General features: G+C 38.6%; 1 long non-coding RNA gene across 2 annotated transcripts; it reads left to right on the top strand.

Annotated features, from left to right (window-relative positions):
* The first annotated feature begins 595 nt into the window (after positions 1-595).
* On the top strand, positions 596-5,441 carry LOC107799461 (uncharacterized). 2 transcript variants are annotated; one of them, XR_001651132.2, is made up of 6 exons: positions 596-852; positions 942-1,008; positions 2,078-2,153; positions 2,433-2,523; positions 4,250-4,447; positions 5,269-5,441. It is a non-coding gene; the product is annotated as an uncharacterized LOC107799461 (long non-coding RNA). The 2 variants fall into 2 exon arrangements; XR_012700357.1 differs by having other exon boundaries at positions 630-852; positions 942-1,031.
* Positions 5,442-8,593: the final 3,152 nt, after the last annotated feature.

Raw genomic sequence — 8,593 nt, 5'->3', positions numbered from 1 at the left:
ATAAAGTTTGGGGGCCAAATGGCCATTTTTTAAACTTAAAAACGGTCATATTTTCAGCCCAAACGGCTAGATTGTAAATATGGCCGTTGGAGAATTTTAAATTATTTTTTTTTTAAAAAAATAGCCGTTGGGCCTGCCAGGACCGGCCCAGGCCCGCCTGACGGTCCCGGGCTCGTGGGCTCATTTTAGAAGACCGGCCCGTGACGGGCTTCGGAGGACCACCAGGACCGGCCCACCAGGCCCGTTAGGACCGCGGGCCCGGTCCGGTCCGGTTCAGGCCCGGCCCACCGAGCAGCCTTAATATACACACAACCTCAAAAAAATCCCACGGACTACAAGAAAAGGGACTTTTTGTCGCAACATTTAGTGGCGACTCTATTTGTTGCAACAAATATTATACTATTAGCGGCGAGTTTAAAAAGTCGTTGCAGAAGGTAAATATTTAGTGGCGAGGATTTTAGGTTGCTGTATTTAGTGGCGAGGTTTTTAGGTAATTTTACATTCCCGCTAAGAACTTAATTTTGGCTCCATAGTTCTAGCAGCGCCTTGTAAATAGTCGCCTCAAAAGGACAACTTGGAGCGACTATCCCTCCAAAGTCCAAACAGAATAATTGATTTTATTTTAAAATAGAAAAAAGTACTAATGTCCAAAAATATCAAATGCTCTCTTCGCTAGGTTTCTTTGCTCCAATAGTAGTTATTTGCTGCGTTTCTTCTCCATAAAATTCTCAATATTTTCTCCGCTCAAACATTCTCACAATCTCTCAAATCGCTCAAATCACAACATGTGAACCACTCGGTAGAGACAACTTAAAAGCCCTAATCGCACATTGTGAATTGTAACTCCATCCGGTATGTGCTCAAGTCCCAAATTCTTTACGGTGATAATTATATTCTCAGATTTTACCTCAAATTTCTTTGACCCACTTTAAAATCTATAGGAATAGCCGATCGTCTAAAGCCAAAGAAGGAAGGAGGAAGATTCAAAGTTTGAAAATCATTGCGAAGGTAAGCTGTTCGAAGTTTTGAAGGTACAATGTCTATCTATCTTTATTTTATTTCCCCTATAATGTCGATTCTCGGTCTTGACGGTCGTCTCTCAGTTATCTCTTTCTTTGGATGTGCTTGAAGCTTTATTTTATTTTTTGAAATTCTAGACCTTTTGGTGTTGTTATTGTGATTGAATATTTGATATTACATTGGGTATCTCAAATTTTGTAAGTTTTGCAAAGAAAAGGACTTCATTAATGAAATACTTTCTTCTTAAAAACAAGAATAATGTAACATTTGCCTTTCAAATGATATTTTTTTTTAATATAATTTTAGATAAAATAAAGTGAACCAGTACCGTAAGATTGAAATGTGATGTTTAAGGTTCAAAGTGCAACACTTATAGGTGTAGAGTGTATTGTCGGTTTGGTGCGTTGAGGCGATACTTATATTTATTTCATGATATCTTGCTCTTGCTCCTTACTTGCCTGAACGGAAATGTATTGAGGCATTACTTTTGTTTTAAATGGAAATGAACATTTCCTTTTCCAAAACATGCCTGAATGGAAAAGAGAGATTAAAGCAGCAATTCCTCGACATTTGCTGGTTAATAATGCCCTTTTTGTCAATATCTTCATTGCAGTAGGTATTAATGTGGATTCCAACAAGAATGGTTTAGTTAATTATTTTGTCTCATCCCCTAGCAAATGAATATCTTGTGATCTGTTTGATTCATTAAATTGCTTTATTAAGAGTTTTCTAATAAAAAAGTTTCTGAATAGTTTTATATTTTAATGCAAACAAGATTTCTTCGTCATTGCCTAGCTTGCACTTCATTTTTAACCCTGCACTTTATATGGGTCAAGGAACTCCAATTTGTAATTAACCTGTTAATTGGATATAGTTGGATAATGATTTACTTTGCTGCATATGCTTTTCTATATTTAATATTCTTGTTATCTCTAACATGGTAATATTTTCATGTGATCGACTTTCTTATCCGATTCGTTTGATACTCAAATGAGATATATAATAAAAATGACATACTGAGATGATTCTTGAATTTGAGAGTTGTCGCTCTATGCAGGACCGTAAAGAAGATGGATAGCTTTTGTTGACCCAATTCTCCGATTTGGCTGATGCATTTGGAAATCCACTAGCAGGTAAGATGGTTCTCATCTGAAGATCATCTTAAATATACTTGTAGTTCTTATCAACTCTTCATGCCACATGTTTCCCAATTTCTTATTTGTTTCAATAAAGAATCCTTTGGCAAATCAGATAAAAGATGTATAACTATGCAAGTCATTAATGATCATTTCCCAACATAGCAGAATTGCATTTTGAAAGCCCCTAAACCAGCATAAGAATCTAGGTATGAACACCTTGAAGGTTTTGCCTATAAGCACAACTGCTTAGATGTTGATTATTCTGCTTTTCAGAAGCAGAGCTATTCAAACAAGCTTACAGAAATAGGGATGGTGTTGTTAGCTTGGATGAGTTAGCCGCAATTCTAGCTATACAACAAGAAAGGTAAGCTCTCAAAGTTTCAATGCCTTTATGTAATCATATTTTCTTTTAGTACTACTGCTCTCAATATTCACATATAAAATCTCACCACCTAAATTTGTATTTGTCCATATCTTTGTGCTGAGGAATGCTTGTAAATTGTTGTGACGTGTGATTGCTATTTGGTTTACTTAATTAACGGAGGGTAGTGGTTGCATTGTGTAACTTCTTTTGAAACTTTTTGTGTAGTGCCTTCTAAATTTTCAGGCAAATTTTCCTAAGATTACTGCGTAGAAAATAGATTTTTTGATGCTAGAGTGTGGGGTAGGTTTGTTCTAATGCTTTAATCTTCCAGCATCATCAATAGTACTGGCTGCTTTTTCTGCTTCATGCATTATCATCCTCTAACTGATTATTACATGTTCATTTTATATCTTTGTTTCTGGTGTGCTTTTCGCATTTGGCTTCTGGCAAAGAAGAGTTAACAGACTACCTTGGTGACAATGAATAATGTAAACGAAAATATATTCTCGTGTTTATTTTCAAAGAGTTCATATGGACACTGTTCCTCATCTTATGATGTATTACTTCCGGATTTGTTTCTATGAAGCAAAGCGGTTATGCTACATTCAAACTGGATTCCTCTGAGAAGGTATAGAAATGGTGCCTAATCATTTTTCCAATTTCTCGATTTATCCGGTGGAAGATATACCATTGCTCACAGTCTTACGTTATTTTATACAGGAAGGAGAAAAGTCCTATGAGAAGTGCTATTTGGTTCACATATAAGAGTACATTCTTATGGTTTCTCAAATTTTTTGAAGGAAAATGGTATCTGTTATGTTGAAAATAATACAAAAAATCATTTTGCCTTTTTTTGGGCGGCGTGCTTACCCGGATATTTATTCTTAATTGTAGTTGTATATGTGAGTTTGGTGGCATGTAATATTAGTTATGTTTAATTGTTGTCTCTTTTTTCTTGTCAAGCAATTATAAAGATTTTTGACTTACCATTGAAGCTTCCTCTTTACTTGTGAAAATGGTACATAACTCTCATTTACAATGTTGAATACCTCTTAGACATATGTGACGTGCCTTTAAATAATGCAAAGGCCCGAGCATGGCGCGGGCACTCTCATCTAGTTTATTTATGAAGGAAAGTGAAACCAAAAGATGGAACCTGCTTACTGCTTTTGAAATGAGCCTTTTATAGTTTTACAAGTAAAAAATACTTGTCCTACTTTTTATTGATGTTGTTTCTCAAATATAGTTTGAGTTTCTTACTTTAATGGTTTCAAACATTGAAAATTATTGAGTATGAACTGAATCAAACAGTTACAAGGGTTTGGTGATGGGACCTGCATATTTTTCCATCTTGCTCCAATTCCAGATGGTTATTTACTTTTTGTTTTATTAGTTATATATCAATTCTTTGAAGGAGGAGTTAACTTTCTAAATACTGATAACACGGTAAGCTGTCAAGAAATGTTGTAAGATTAGGAACTAGGAAGAGAAAGAGATACTTTTCATGGTAAAAACGATGTCTAATTGAGTGTCATGGTTTAGTTCGCTGCATTTTTTATTATACAATAGTATAAATTTTCATGTCTCAGTTCTAAGTATTTCACAAATATAGTTCATGATGCTTATGTCTTTAATTTCATAAATAAAATCAGTATTGAAGTAGAACCGGTGCTTTACTGACTATATTTGGCATGAATATCAAACATAATGTTACATTTGTGTTTAGGATAAATCTGAAGTTTGTGGCGGGCTGCGAAATCATAAGTTGCAAGCCTTTGTGATCAGCACTATGCAGAGGCTTTTTAGAGCATGGAAAGACGAGTTGCAAATGAATATGGAACAAGAGTTGCAAAGGAGGTTGGAAGAGGAGCGTGAACAAGTGGATATAGAACAATAAGCTGCTTTGATGACCCGAATGCAACAGGTACTTCTAATATTTTTGTACACTTCATGACCTGGTATGATCATAGAAGGAAATTGGATTCTATATCTTTAATATATGGCCTTTTCATCTGACTCAACCTGAATAGACTTTAGAAGTGAATTTTAGTAATGACCGATACTTATGTTTTTTGTTAGAATGGATAAAGATATTGTAGCCTGCGTCATTTACATGCTCTTTTAAATATGGAACTTTGAAATAGACTTCTCAGATCTGATGTTACCTTATCAAAAAAAAAAAAACAGGCTTCTCAGATCTGATGTGTTAGCTTATTCTAAAGCTTTTGACCCTTGTGTTACAACAGTAGTCTTTAATTACACTAAAGAATGAAACTATCAAGTTCCATCGAACTAGGTCCATTTTCTGCCATTAAGAAGTTTACCATTTCTGGTGTCTTTTCTTTGAAAATATTTTGATAGTGATAATATAAAGCTCGTGTCATATCCTTCCAGGATTTAGAGTGATAAAATTGTAAGCAAGTCTTATGCACTTGTTTATAACATTACCCTGTATCATCTGTTGAATATCATTCTTAAGATGCATCCTACTTGAGAAACACATGATATGGATTTTTGGTAGAATTACTGCCATTGAATTTCAAATGTATTGATATATGAACAATCTTCTTTCTGATAGAATAACTCTTACACAAATGTACACTGCCTAGTTCTATTTAGAGTTGATCTTTCATTTAAGTTTTGGGATTATTGTCACCCTTTTTTTTTTTTTTTTTTTTTTACTATTTGCATTAAATTGTGAGAATTTTCAAAGTGATCTTGTGTTTGTTTTTACTTTAATAACAGGTCCAAGGTCCAAGGTTCATAAACAATGGTGTGGACCAAGGAGGAGTTTGAAGGCACTTAATGTTTTTTTTTCAACATATGTATATGCATAGAATGAAAATTAATAATAAAGTATTGTGTGATCTATATTGTAATTGACTTTTTAGTAATGGAAGTAATTTTAATATTTTGTTTGAGAACTTTTGGGTGTTTGGTGGACAATACTGGATTCTCTTGAAACTTGTAGGCAATTGATAGAAATATATTTGTATTTTAATTTTAGACAATTGGTTGCCACTAGAAATATAGTATAATTGTGGTCATTATGGTTGCTGAATAAATAAGTTGTAGTGGCGACAGAACCTTGTCACAAAATATTAGTTGTGGCGAATTGGAGAGTTGCCACTAAAGGTATAATGCTTTTTGCAGCGACTACAGTTGCCTCTAAACATCATTATGTTTTGATAGTTTAATAGTTTTTGTGGCGGAGTGTAGTCGCTACTAGGCATTCTATAGTGGCGACATAATAGTTGCCACTGATGATTAAATAGTTTTAGCGGCGACTAAGGTTGCCGCTAAAGGTCATTTTACAGCAGCGACTTGAATAAAATCCATTTCGAGGAATTACCTTTTGTGGCGTATTCAGTCGCCACTAATTCATACCAATTGTGGCGATCTATATATCGCCACAAGAAACTTTTAGTAATGGATTTACTTGCAGCAAGCTAGTAGCGACTTTCTGGGCTTTTGTAGCGACTTTTGTCGCTGCAAAAAGTCTGGGACCGTCGAATCACGGGTCCGGGTCCGTTTACCCAAAACATTGACCGAAGTTAAATTAACTAATTTTATAGCCAAAATTTATCATTTTCCACAGATTTTCACATATAAGCTTTCCGGCTATGCGCCCAGACTGCGTACGCAAATTGAGGTGATGCTAAAAGAGGTTTTTAAGGCCTCGGAAAATCGAATTTCATTTTAAAACAAGTAAAGGTCATCACATTCTCCACCTCTAAAACAATCGTTCGTCCTCGAACGGACAAAAGAAGGAAGTACCTGAGTCGGGGAAAAGATGGAGATAACGGCTTCGCATATCGGACTCGGACTCCCAGGTCGATGCCTCAGGAGGTTGACCTCTCCACTGAACACGAACAAAAGGAAAACTCTTCGATCTCAACTGACGAACCTGCCGGTCTAGAATAGCTACCAGCTCCTCCTCATAAGACAACTCCTTGTCCAACAGGACAGTGCTGAAATCTAACACGTGGGATGGATCGCCGTGATATTTCTGAAGCATGGACACATGAAACACTGGATGCACGGCTGATAAGCTTGGCGGCAACGCCAGTCTATAAGCCACCTCTCCCACTCGATCCAGAATCTCGAACAGGCCAATGAACCTAGGGCTAAGCTTGCCCTTCTTCCCAAATCTCATCACGCCCTTCATAGGTGACACTCGAAGCAATACCCGCTCATCGACAATGAATGCCAAATAACGAACCTTGCGGTCAGCATAACTCTTTTTCCTGGACGGAGCTGTACGAAGCCTATCCTAAATGATCCTGACCTTGTCCAAGGCATCCTGAACCAGATCCGTACCCAACAACCGAGCCTCTCCCGGCTCAAACCATCCTACCGCCTACCATATAAAGCCTCATAAAGAGCCATCTGAATACTTGACTGGTAGCTGTTGTTGTAGGCAAACTCTGCTAAAGGCAAAAACTGATCCCAGAGCCTCCAAAGTCAATAACACAAGCTCGGAGCATATCCTCCAGAATCTGAATGGTTCGCTCGGACTGCCCGTCCGTCTAAGGATGAAACGCTGTGCTCAACTCAACCCGCGTGCCCAACTCTCGCTGAACTGCTCTCCAGAAGCGTGAGGTAAATTGCGTACCTCGGTCCGAAATGATAGACTCGGGCACACTATGAAGACGAACAATCTCTCGGATATAGATCTTGGCTAACCTCTCGGAAGAATAGGAGACTGCCACAGGAATGAAATGCACTGACTTGGTCAACCTATCAACAATAACCCACACTGCATCGAACTTCCTCTGAGTCCGTGTGAGTCCAACAACGAAATCCATAGTGATCCGCTCCCACTTCCACTCGGGAAGCTCTATCCTCTGAAATGAACCACCGGGCCTCTGATGCTCGTACTTAACGTGATGATAATTCAAACACCGAGCCACATACACAACGATATCCTTCTTCATTCTCCTCCACCAATAGTGCTGTCGCAAATCCTGATACATCTTAGCGGCGCCCGGATGAATAAAGTACCGGGAACTATGGGCCTCCTCTAAAATCAACTCTCAGAGTCCATCCACATTAGGCACACAAACTCGACCCTGCAATATCAAAATTCCATCGTCACCCAAGGTAACCTGCTTGGCACCTCCGTGCTGCACCGTGTCTCTGAGGACACACAAATGGGGATCATCATACTGCCGATCTCGGATACGCTCCAATAATGAACAACGAGCGACTGTGCAAGCTAACACACGGCTGGGCTCAGAAACATCCAATCTCACGAACTGATTGGCCAAAACCTGAACATCCAAAGCAAGTGGTTTCTCACCGACCGGAATATAAACAAGACTGCCCATACTGGCTGACTTCCTACTCAAAGCATTGGCCACCACATTGGCCTTTCCCGGATGATATAAGATGGTGATATCAGTCTTTCAACAACTCCAACCACCTTTTCTGCCTTCAACTCTTTTTGCTTGAACAAATACTGCAGACTCTTGTGATCCGTGAACACCTCACATGCCACGCCATATAGATAATGCCTCCAAATCTTCAACGCGTGAACAATGGCTACCAACTCCAAATCATGAACCGGATAGTTCTTCTCATGAATCTTCAACTGCCGCGAAGCATAGGCAATGACTTTGCCATCCTGCATCAACACTGCACCAAGTCCAATACGAGATGCATCACAATAAACTGTATAAGACCTTGAACCTGTGGGCAAAACCAACACCGGTGCCGTAGTCAGAGCTGTCTTGAGCTTCTGAAAGCTCGCCTCACACTCGTCCGACCACCTGAACTGGGTACCCTTCTGGGTCAACCTGGTCATCGGGGTTGCGATAGATGAAAACCCCTCCACGAACCGACGATAATAGCCTGCCAATCCCAAGAAACTCCGAACTTCTGTAGCTGATGCTGGTCTAGGCCAGTTCTTGACTGCCTCAATCTTCTTCGGATCAACCTGAATACCCTCTGCTGATACAACATGACCCAGGAATGCAACCGAACTCAACCAGAACTCACACTTCGAAAACTTGGCATACAACTGATTATCCCTCAAAGTTTGAAGAACCACTCTAAGATGTTGCTCATG

The sequence above is a fragment of the Nicotiana tabacum genome, chromosome 16 (assembly GCF_000715075.1).
Source record: "Nicotiana tabacum cultivar K326 chromosome 16, ASM71507v2, whole genome shotgun sequence".
Classification (NCBI taxonomy): Eukaryota; Viridiplantae; Streptophyta; class Magnoliopsida; order Solanales; family Solanaceae; genus Nicotiana; species Nicotiana tabacum.
Note: the sequence above shows the minus strand (reverse complement) of the source record. Positions and strands in the feature narration are given on the sequence as shown.